Source organism: Humulus lupulus, chromosome X (genome assembly GCF_963169125.1).
Source record: "Humulus lupulus chromosome X, drHumLupu1.1, whole genome shotgun sequence".
Lineage (NCBI taxonomy): Eukaryota > Viridiplantae > Streptophyta > Magnoliopsida > Rosales > Cannabaceae > Humulus > Humulus lupulus.
Window position 1 is genome coordinate 182,537,416 of NC_084802.1, and position 13,221 is coordinate 182,550,636.

Here is a 13,221-nt window from a genome sequence, read left to right on the forward strand (position 1 = left end):
TTCAACTCCAATAGAAGCATTTACCCATGAGATCTCTTGGGGAGAAATATCGAACGAGTTGAACACCAGTGTAATACATTTCGGAGAAATTGGTGAAATCTCCAATTCACCAAAGGGGTACCCCATTCAGAAATCTTCTATTTCTCTAATATGAATTCGAACAATGTTTTGAAAGTGAATAGTAAAAAATATGCGAGGGTCATGGGCACGAAAGTTATAGCTTTATGTCTCAGGCTTCTATGTATAAAATAACGTGTATATCCGAGGTGTATTGAGGGTGATACTATCAAAATACTGAGAGATGTACGAATATAAGGCAAAAATTGTGAAAATTTCCAACAAAAAGGGTAATTTTTTTTCAAATGTTGAATTAATGCTCCGTTTCAAGTCCAATAGATGCATTCACCCATGAGATCTCTTGGGGAGAAATATCGAACGAGTTGAACACCAGTGTAATACATTTCGGAGAAATTGGTGAAATCTCCAATTCACCAAAGGGGTACCCCATTCAGAAATCTTCTATTTCTCTAATATGAATTCGAGCAATGTTTTGAAAGTGAATAGTAAAAAATATGCGATGGTCATGGGCACGAAAGTTATAGCTTTATGTCTCAGGCTTCTATGTATAAAATAACGTGTATATCCGAGGTGTATAGAGGGTGATACTATCAAAATACTGAGAGATGTACGAATATAAGGCAAAAACTTGTGAAAATTTCCAACAAAAAGGGTAAATTTTTTTCAACTGTTGAATTAAGGCTCCGTTTCAACTCCAATAGAAGCATTTACCCGTGAGATCTCTTGGGGAGAAATATCGAATGAGTTGAACACCAGTGTAATACATTTCGGAGAAATTGGTGAAATCTCCAATTCACCAAAGGGTACCCCATACAGAAATCTTCTATTTCTCTAATATGAATTCGAGCAATGTTTTGAAAGTGAATAGTAAAAAATATGCGAGGGTCATGGGCACGAAAGTTATAGCTTTATGTCTCAGGCTTCTATGTATAAAATAACGTGTATATCCGAGGTGTATAGAGGGTGATACTATCAAAATACTGAGAGATGTACGAATATAAGGCAAAAACTTGTGAAAATTTCCAACAAAAAGGGAAATTTTTTTTCAAATGTTGAATTAAGGCTCCGTTTGAACTCCAATAGAAGCATTTACCCGTGAGATCTCTTGGGGAGAAATATCGAACGAGTTGAACACCAATGTAATACATTTCGGAGAAATTGGTGAAATCTCCAATTCACCAAAGGGGTACCCCATACAGAAATCTTCTATTTCTCTAATATGAATTCGAGCAATGTTTTGAAAGTGAATAGTAAAAAATATGCGAGGGTCATGGGCACGAAAGTTATAGCTTTATCTCTCAGGCTTCTATGTATAAAATAACGTGTATATCCGAGGTGTATAGAGGGTGATACTATCAAAATACTGAGAGATGTACGAATATAAGGCAAAAACTTGTGAAAATTTCCAACAAAAAGGGTAAATTTTTTTCAAATGTTGAATTAAGGCTCCGTTTCAACTCCAATAGAAGCATTTACCCATGAGATCTCTTGGGGAGAAATATCGAACGAGTTGAACACCAGTGTAATACATTTCGGAGAAATTGGTGAAATCTCCAATTCACCAAAGGGGTACCCCATTCAGAAATCTTCTATTTCTCTAATATGAATTCGAGCAATGTTTTGAAAGTGAATAGTAAAAAATATGCGAGGGTCATGGGCACGAAAGTTATAGCTTTATGTCTCAGGCTTCTATGTATAAAATAACGTGTATATCCGAGGTGTATAGAGGGTGATACTATCAAAATACTGAGAGATGTACGAATATAAGGCAAAAACTTGTGAAAATTTCCAACAAAAAGGGTAAATTTTTTTCAACTGTTGAATTAAGGCTCCGTTTCAACTCCAATAGAAGCATTTACCCGTGAGATCTCTTGGGGAGAAATATCGAATGAGTTGAACACCAGTGTAATACATTTCGGAGAAATTGGTGAAATCTCCAATTCACCAAAGGGTACCCCATACAGAAATCTTCTATTTCTCTAATATGAATTCGAGCAATGTTTTGAAAGTGAATAGTAAAAAATATGCGAGGGTCATGGGCACGAAAGTTATAGCTTTATGTCTCAGGCTTCTATGTATAAAATAACGTGTATATCCGAGGTGTATAGAGGGTGATACTATCAAAATACTGAGAGATGTACGAATATAAGGCAAAAACTTGTGAAAATTTCCAACAAAAAGGGTAAATTTTTTTCAAATGTTGAATTAAGGCTCCGTTTCAACTCCAATAGAAGCATTTACCCATGAGATCTCTTGGGGAGAAATATCGAACGAGTTGAACACCAGTGTAATACATTTCGGAGAAATTGGTGAAATCTCCAATTCACCAAAGGGGTACCCCATTCAGAAATCTTCTATTTCTCTAATATGAATTCGAGCAATGTTTTGAAAGTGAATAGTAAAAAATATGCGAGGGTCATGGGCACGAAAGTTATAGCTTTATGTCTCAGGCTTCTATGTATAAAATAACGTGTATATCCGAGGTGTATAGAGGGTGATACTATCAAAATACTGAGAGATGTACGAATATAAGGCAAAAACTTGTGAAAATTTCCAACAAAAAGGGTAAATTTTTTTCAACTGTTGAATTAAGGCTCCGTTTCAACTCCAATAGAAGCATTTACCCGTGAGATCTCTTGGGGAGAAATATCGAATGAGTTGAACACCAGTGTAATACATTTCGGAGAAATTGGTGAAATCTCCAATTCACCAAAGGGTACCCCATACAGAAATCTTCTATTTCTCTAATATGAATTCGAGCAATGTTTTGAAAGTGAATAGTAAAAAATATGCGAGGGTCATGGGCACGAAAGTTATAGCTTTATGTCTCAGGCTTCTATGTATAAAATAACGTGTATATCCGAGGTGTATAGAGGGTGATACTATCAAAATACTGAGAGATGTACGAATATAAGGCAAAAACTTGTGAAAATTTCCTACAAAAAGGGTAATTTTTTTTCAAATGTTGAATTAATGCTCCGTTTCAAGTCCAATAGATGCATTCACCCATGAGATCTCTTGGGGAGAAATATCGAACGAGTTGAACACCAGTGTAATACATTTCCGAGAAATTGGTGAAATCTCCAATTCACCAAAGGGGTACCCCATTCAGAAATCTTCTATTTCTCTAATATGAATTCGAGCAATGTTTTGAAAGTGAATAGTAAAAAATATGCGAGGGTCATGGGCACGAAAGTTATAGCTTTATCTCTCAGGCTTCTATGTATAAAATAACGTGTATATCCGAGGTGTATAGAGGGTGATACAATCAAAATACTGAGAGATGTACGAATATAAGGCAAAAACTTGTGAAAATTTCCAACAAAAAGGGTAAATTTTTTTCAAATGTTGAATTAAGGCTCCGTTTCAACTCCAATAGAAGCATTTACCCATGAGATCTCTTGGGGAGAAATATCGAACGAGTTGAACACCAGTGTAATACATTTCGGAGAAATTGGTGAAATCTCCAATTCACCAAAGGGGTACCCCATTCAGAAATCTTCTATTTCTCTAATATGAATTCGAACAATGTTTTGAAAGTGAATAGTAAAAAATATGCGAGGGTCATGGGCACGAAAGTTATAGCTTTATGTCTCAGGCTTCTATGTATAAAATAACGTGTATATCCGAGGTGTATTGAGGGTGATACTATCAAAATACTGAGAGATGTACGAATATAAGGCAAAAATTGTGAAAATTTCCAACAAAAAGGGTAATTTTTTTTCAAATGTTGAATTAATGCTCCGTTTCAAGTCCAATAGATGCATTCACCCATGAGATCTCTTGGGGAGAAATATCGAACGAGTTGAACACCAGTGTAATACATTTCGGAGAAATTGGTGAAATCTCCAATTCACCAAAGGGGTACCCCATTCAGAAATCTTCTATTTCTCTAATATGAATTCGAGCAATGTTTTGAAAGTGAATAGTAAAAAATATGCGAGGGTCATGGGCACGAAAGTTATAGCTTTATGTCTCAGGCTTCTATGTATAAAATAACGTGTATATCCGAGGTGTATAGAGGGTGATACTATCAAAATACTGAGAGATGTACGAATATAAGGCAAAAACTTGTGAAAATTTCCAACAAAAAGGGTAAATTTTTTTCAACTGTTGAATTAAGGCTCCGTTTCAACTCCAATAGAAGCATTTACCCGTGAGATCTCTTGGGGAGAAATATCGAATGAGTTGAACACCAGTGTAATACATTTCGGAGAAATTGGTGAAATCTCCAATTCACCAAAGGGTACCCCATACAGAAATCTTCTATTTCTCTAATATGAATTCGAGCAATGTTTTGAAAGTGAATAGTAAAAAATATGCGAGGGTCATGGGCACGAAAGTTATAGCTTTATGTCTCAGGCTTCTATGTATAAAATAACGTGTATATCCGAGGTGTATAGAGGGTGATACTATCAAAATACTGAGAGATGTACGAATATAAGGCAAAAACTTGTGAAAATTTCCAACAAAAAGGGAAATTTTTTTTCAAATGTTGAATTAAGGCTCCGTTTGAACTCCAATAGAAGCATTTACCCGTGAGATCTCTTGGGGAGAAATATCGAACGAGTTGAACACCAATGTAATACATTTCGGAGAAATTGGTGAAATCTCCAATTCACCAAAGGGGTACCCCATACAGAAATCTTCTATTTCTCTAATATGAATTCGAGCAATGTTTTGAAAGTGAATAGTAAAAAATATGCGAGGGTCATGGGCACGAAAGTTATAGCTTTATCTCTCAGGCTTCTATGTATAAAATAACGTGTATATCCGAGGTGTATAGAGGGTGATACTATCAAAATACTGAGAGATGTACGAATATAAGGCAAAAACTTGTGAAAATTTCCAACAAAAAGGGTAAATTTTTTTCAAATGTTGAATTAAGGCTCCGTTTCAACTCCAATAGAAGCATTTACCCATGAGATCTCTTGGGGAGAAATATCGAACGAGTTGAACACCAGTGTAATACATTTCGGAGAAATTGGTGAAATCTCCAATTCACCAAAGGGGTACCCCATTCAGAAATCTTCTATTTCTCTAATATGAATTCGAGCAATGTTTTGAAAGTGAATAGTAAAAAATATGCGAGGGTCATGGGCACGAAAGTTATAGCTTTATGTCTCAGGCTTCTATGTATAAAATAACGTGTATATCCGAGGTGTATAGAGGGTGATACTATCAAAATACTGAGAGATGTACGAATATAAGGCAAAAACTTGTGAAAATTTCCAACAAAAAGGGTAAATTTTTTTCAACTGTTGAATTAAGGCTCTGTTTCAACTCCAATAGAAGCATTTACCCGTGAGATCTCTTGGGGAGAAATATCGAATGAGTTGAACACCAGTGTAATACATTTCGGAGAAATTGGTGAAATCTCCAATTCACCAAAGGGTACCCCATACAGAAATCTTCTATTTCTCTAATATGAATTCGAGCAATGTTTTGAAAGTGAATAGTAAAAAATATGCGAGGGTCATGGGCACGAAAGTTATAGCTTTATGTCTCAGGCTTCTATGTATAAAATAACGTGTATATCCGAGGTGTATAGAGGGTGATACTATCAAAATACTGAGAGATGTACGAATATAAGGCAAAAACTTGTGAAAATTTCCTACAAAAATGGTAAATTTTTTCAAATGTTGAATTAAGGCTCCGTTTCAACTCCAATAGAAGCATTTACCCATGAGATCTCTTGGGGAGAAATATCGAACGAGTTGAACACCAGTGTAATACATTTCGGAGAAATTGGTGAAATCTCCAATTCACCAAAGGGGTACCCCATTCAGAAATCTTCTATTTCTCTAATATGAATTCGAACAATGTTTTGAAAGTGAATAGTAAAAAATATGCGAGGGTCATGGGCACGAAAGTTATAGCTTTATGTCTCAGGCTTCTATGTATAAAATAACGTGTATATCCGAGGTGTATTGAGGGTGATACTATCAAAATACTGAGAGATGTACGAATATAAGGCAAAAATTGTGAAAATTTCCAACAAAAAGGGTAATTTTTTTTCAAATGTTGAATTAATGCTCCGTTTCAAGTCCAATAGATGCATTCACCCATGAGATCTCTTGGGGAGAAATATCGAACGAGTTGAACACCAGTGTAATACATTTCAGAGAAATTGGTGAAATCTCCAATTCACCAAAGGGGTACCCCATTCAGAAATCTTCTATTTCTCTAATATGAATTCGAGCAATGTTTTGAAAGTGAATAGTAAAAAATATGCGAGGGTCATGGGCACGAAAGTTATAGCTTTATCTCTCAGGCTTCTATGTATAAAATAACGTGTATATCCGAGGTGTATAGAGGGTGATACTATCAAAATACTGAGAGATGTACGAATATAAGGCAAAAACTTGTGAAAATTTCCAACAAAAAGGGTAAATTTTTTTCAAATGTTGAATTAAGGCTCCGTTTCAACTCCAATAGAAGCATTTACCCATGAGATCTCTTGGGGAGAAATATCGAACGAGTTGAACACCAGTGTAATACATTTCGGAGAAATTGGTGAAATCTCCAATTCACCAAAGGGGTACCCCATTCAGAAATCTTCTATTTCTCTAATATGAATTCGAGCAATGTTTTGAAAGTGAATAGTAAAAAATATGCGAGGGTCATGGGCACGAAAGTTATAGCTTTATGTCTCAGGCTTCTATGTATAAAATAACGTGTATATCCGAGGTGTATAGAGGGTGATACTATCAAAATACTGAGAGATGTACGAATATAAGGCAAAAACTTGTGAAAATTTCCAACAAAAAGGGAAATTTTTTTTCAAATGTTGAATTAAGGCTCCGTTTGAACTCCAATAGAAGCATTTACCCGTGAGATCTCTTGGGGAGAAATATCGAACGAGTTGAACACCAATGTAATACATTTCGGAGAAATTGGTGAAATCTCCAATTCACCAAAGGGGTACCCCATACAGAAATCTTCTATTTCTCTAATATGAATTCGAGCAATGTTTTGAAAGTGAATAGTAAAAAATATGCGAGGGTCATGGGCACGAAAGTTATAGCTTTATCTCTCAGGCTTCTATGTATAAAATAACGTGTATATCCGAGGTGTATAGAGGGTGATACTATCAAAATACTGAGAGATGTACGAATATAAGGCAAAAACTTGTGAAAATTTCCAACAAAAAGGGTAAATTTTTTTCAAATGTTGAATTAAGGCTCCGTTTCAACTCCAATAGAAGCATTTACCCATGAGATCTCTTGGGGAGAAATATCGAACGAGTTGAACACCAGTGTAATACATTTCGGAGAAATTGGTGAAATCTCCAATTCACCAAAGGGGTACCCCATTCAGAAATCTTCTATTTCTCTAATATGAATTCGAGCAATGTTTTGAAAGTGAATAGTAAAAAATATGCGAGGGTCATGGGCACGAAAGTTATAGCTTTATGTCTCAGGCTTCTATGTATAAAATAACGTGTATATCCGAGGTGTATTGAGGGTGATACTATCAAAATACTGAGAGATGTACGAATATAAGGCAAAATCTTGTGAAAATTTCCAACAAAAAGGGAAATTTTTTTTCAAATGTTGAATTAAGGCTCCGTTTTAACTCCAATAGAAGCATTTACCCGTGAGATCTCTTGGGGAGAAATATCGAACGAGTTGAACACCAGTGTAATACATTTCGGAGAAATTGGTGAAATCTCCAATTCACCAAAGGGGTACCCCATACAGAAATCTTCTATTTCTCTAATATGAATTCGAGCAATGTTTTGAAAGTGAATAGTAAAAAATATGCGAGGGTCATGGGCACGAAAGTTATAGCTTTATCTCTCAGGCTTCTATGTATAAAATAACGTGTATATCCGAGGTGTATAGAGGGTGATACTATCAAAATACTGAGAGATGTACGAATATAAGGCAAAAACTTGTGAAAATTTCCAACAAAAAGGGTAAATTTTTTTCAAATGTTGAATTAAGGCTCCGTTTCAACTCCAATAGAAGCATTTACCCATGAGATCTCTTGGGGAGAAATATCGAACGAGTTGAACACCAGTGTAATACATTTCGGAGAAATTGGTGAAATCTCCAATTCACCAAAGGGGTACCCCATTGAGAAATCTTCTATTTCTCTAATATGAATTCGAGCAATGTTTTGAAAGTGAATAGTAAAAAATATGCGAGGGTCATGGGCACGAAAGTTATAGCTTTATGTCTCAGGCTTCTATGTATAAAATAACGTGTATATCCGAGGTGTGTTGAGGGTGATACTATCAAAATACTGAGAGATGTACGAATATAAGGCAAAAATTGTGAAAATTTCCAACAAAAAGGGTAATTTTTTTTCAAATGTTGAATTAATGCTCCGTTTCAACTCCAATAGATGCATTCACCCATGAGATCTCTTGGGGAGAAATATCGAACGAGTTGAACACCAGTGTAATACATTTCGGAGAAATTGGTGAAATCTCCAATTCACCAAAGGGGTACCCCATTGAGAAATCTTCTATTTCTCTAATATGAATTCGAGCAATGTTTTGAAAGTGAATAGTAAAAAATATGCGAGGGTCATGGGCACGAAAGTTATAGCTTTATGTCTCAGGCTTCTATGTATAAAATAACGTGTATATCCGAGGTGTATTGAGGGTGATACTATCAAAATACTGAGAGATGTACGAATATAAGGCAAAAATTGTGAAAATTTCCAACAAAAAGGGAAATTTTTTTTCAAATGTTGAATTAAGGCTCCGTTTTAACTCCAATAGAAGCATTTACCCGTGAGATCTCTTGGGGAGAAATATCGAACGAGTTGAACACCAGTGTAATACATTTCGGAGAAATTGGTGAAATCTCCAATTCACCAAAGGGGTACCCCATACAGAAATCTTCTATTTCTCTAATATGAATTCGAGCAATGTTTTGAAAGTGAATAGTAAAAAATATGCGAGGGTCATGGGCACGAAAGTTATAGCTTTATCTCTCAGGCTTCTATGTATAAAATAACGTGTATATCCGAGGTGTGTTGAGGGTGATACTATCAAAATACTGAGAGATGTACGAATATAAGGCAAAAATTGTGAAAATTTCCAACAAAAAGGGTAATTTTTTTTCAAATGTTGAATTAATGCTCCGTTTCAACTCCAATAGATGCATTCACCCATGAGATCTCTTGGGGAGAAATATCGAACGAGTTGAACACCAGTGTAATACATTTCGGAGAAATTGGTGAAATCTCCAATTCACCAAAGGGGTACCCCATTGAGAAATCTTCTATTTCTCTAATATGAATTCGAGCAATGTTTTGAAAGTGAATAGTAAAAAATATGCGAGGGTCATGGGCACGAAAGTTATAGCTTTATGTCTCAGGCTTCTATGTATAAAATAACGTGTATATCCGAGGTGTATTGAGGGTGATACTATCAAAATACTGAGAGATGTACGAATATAAGGCAAAAATTGTGAAAATTTCCAACAAAAAGGGAAATTTTTTTTCAAATGTTGAATTAAGGCTCCGTTTTAACTCCAATAGAAGCATTTACCCGTGAGATCTCTTGGGGAGAAATATCGAACGAGTTGAACACCAGTGTAATACATTTCGGAGAAATTGGTGAAATCTCCAATTCACCAAAGGGGTACCCCATACAGAAATCTTCTATTTCTCTAATATGAATTCGAGCAATGTTTTGAAAGTGAATAGTAAAAAATATGCGAGGGTCATGGGCACGAAAGTTATAGCTTTATCTCTCAGGCTTCTATGTATAAAATAACGTGTATATCCGAGGTGTATAGAGGGTGATACTATCAAAATACTGAGAGATGTACGAATATAAGGCAAAAACTTGTGAAAATTTCCAACAAAAAGGGTAAATTTTTTTCAAATGTTGAATTAAGGCTCCGTTTCAACTCCAATAGAAGCATTTACCCATGAGATCTCTTGGGGAGAAATATCGAACGAGTTGAACACCAGTGTAATACATTTCGGAGAAATTGGTGAAATCTCCAATTCACCAAAGGGGTACCCCATTGAGAAATCTTCTATTTCTCTAATATGAATTCGAGCAATGTTTTGAAAGTGAATAGTAAAAAATATGCGAGGGTCATGGGCACGAAAGTTATAGCTTTATGTCTCAGGCTTCTATGTATAAAATAACGTGTATATCCGAGGTGTATTGAGGGTGATACTATCAAAATACTGAGAGATGTACGAATATAAGGCAAAAATTGTGAAAATTTCCAACAAAAAGGGTAATTTTTTTTCAAATGTTGAATTAATGCTCCGTTTCAACTCCAATAGATGCATTCACCCATGAGATCTCTTGGGGAGAAATATCGAACGAGTTGAACACCAGTGTAATACATTTCGGAGAAATTGGTGAAATCTCCAATTCACCAAAGGGGTACCCCATTCAGAAATCTTCTATTTCTCTAATATGAATTCGAGCAATGTTTTGAAAGTGAATAGTAAAAAATATGCGAGGGTCATGGGCACGAAAGTTATAGCTTTATGTCTCAGGCTTCTATGTATAAAATAACGTGTATATCCGAGGTGTATAGAGGGTGATACTATCAAAATACTGAGAGATGTACGAATATAAGGCAAAAACTTGTGAAAATTTCCAACAAAAAGGGTAAATTTTTTTCAAATGTTGAATTAAGGCTCCGTTTCAACTCCAATAGAAGCATTTACCCATGAGATCTCTTGGGGAGAAATATCGAACGAGTTGAACACCAGTGTAATACATTTCGGAGAAATTGGTGAAATCTCCAATTCACCAAAGGGGTACCCCATTCAGAAATCTTCTATTTCTCTAATATGAATTCGAGCAATGTTTTGAAAGTGAATAGTAAAAAATATGCGAGGGTCATGGGCACAAAAGTTATAGCTTTATGTCTCAGGCTTCTATGTATAAAATAACGTGTATATCCGAGGTGTATTGAGGGTGATACTATCAAAATACTGAGAGATGTACGAATATAAGGCAAAAATTGTGAAAATTTCCAACAAAAAGGGTAATTTTTTTTCAAATGTTGAATTAATGCTCTGTTTCAACTCCAATAGATGCATTCACCCATGAGATCTCTTGGGGAGAAATATCGAACGAGTTGAACACCAGTGTAATACATTTCGGAGAAATTGGTGAAATCTCCAATTCACCAAAGTGGTACCCCATTCAGAAATCTTCTATTTCTCTAATATGAATTCGAGCAATGTTTTGAAAGTGAATAGTAAAAAATATGCGAGGGTCATGGGCACGAAAGTTATAGCTTTATCTCTCAGGCTTCTATGTATAAAATAACGTGTATATCCGAGGTGTATAGAGGGTGATACTATCAAAATACTGAGAGATGTACGAATATAAGGCAAAAACTTGTGAAAATTTCAAACAAAAAGGGTAAATTTTTTTCAAATGTTGAATTAAGGCTCCGTTTATACTCCAATAGAAGCATTTACCCATGAGATCTCTTGGGGAGAAATATCGAACGAGTTGAACACCAGTGTAATACATTTCGGAGAAATTGGTGAAATCTCCAATTCACCAAAGGGGTACCCCATTCAGAAATCTTCTATTTCTCTAATATGAATTCGAGCAATGTTTTGAAAGTGAATAGTAAAAAATATGCGAGGGTCATGGGCACGAAAGTTATAGCTTTATGTCTCAGGCTTCTATGTATAAAATAACGTGTATATCCGAGGTGTATTGAGGGTGATACTATCAAAATACTGAGAGATGTACGAATATAAGGCAAAAATTGTGAAAATTTCCAACAAAAAGGGTAATTTTTTTTCAAATGTTGAATTAATGCTCTGTTTCAACTCCAATAGATGCATTCACCCATGAGATCTCTTGGGGAGAAATATCGAACGAGTTGAACACCAGTGTAATACATTTCGGAGAAATTGGTGAAATCTCCAATTCACCAAAGTGGTACCCCATTCAGAAATCTTCTATTTCTCTAATATGAATTCGAGCAATGTTTTGAAAGTGAATAGTAAAAAATATGCGAGGGTCATGGGCACGAAAGTTATAGCTTTATCTCTCAGGCTTCTATGTATAAAATAACGTGTATATCCGAGGTGTATAGAGGGTGATACTATCAAAATACTGAGAGATGTACGAATATAAGGCAAAAACTTGTGAAAATTTCAAACAAAAAGGGTAAATTTTTTTCAAATGTTGAATTAAGGCTCCGTTTCAACTCCAATAGAAGCATTTACCCATGAGATCTCTTGGGGAGAAATATCGAACGAGTTGAACACCAGTGTAATACATTTCGGAGAAATTGGTGAAATCTCCAATTCACCAAAGGGGTACCCCATTCAGAAATGTTCTATTTCTCTAATATGAATTCGAGCAATGTTTTGAAAGTGAATAGTAAAAAATATGCGAGGGTCATGGGCACGAAAGTTATAGCTTTATGTCTCAGGCTTCTATGTATAAAATAACGTGTATATCCGAGGTGTATTGAGGGTGATACTATCAAAATACTGAGAGATGTACGAATATAAGGCAAAAATTGTGAAAATTTCCAACAAAAAGGGTAATTTTTTTTCAAATGTTGAATTAATGCTCCGTTTCAACTCCAATAGATGCATTCACCCATGAGATCTCTTGGGGAGAAATATCGAACGAGTTGAACACCAGTGTAATACATTTCGGAGAAATTGGTGAAATCTCCAATTCACCAAAGGGGTACCCCATTCAGAAATCTTCTATTTCTCTAATATGAATTCGAGCAATGTTTTGAAAGTGAATAGTAAAAAATATGCGAGGGTCATGGGCACGAAAGTTATAGCTTTATGTCTCAGGCTTCTATGTATAAAATAACGTGTATATCCGAGGTGTATAGAGGGTGATACTATCAAAATACTGAGAGATGTACGAATATAAGGCAAAAACTTGTGAAAATTTCCAACAAAAAGGGTAAATTTTTTTCAAATGTTGAATTAAGGCTCCGTTTCAACTCCAATAGAAGCATTTACCCATGAGATCTCTTGGGGAGAAATATCGAACGAGTTGAACACCAGTGTAATACATTTCGGAGAAATTGGTGAAATCTCCAATTCACCAAAGGGGTACCCCATTCAGAAATCTTCTATTTCTCTAATATGAATTCGAGCAATGTTTTGAAAGTGAATAGTAAAAAATATGCGAGGGTCATGGGCACGAAAGTT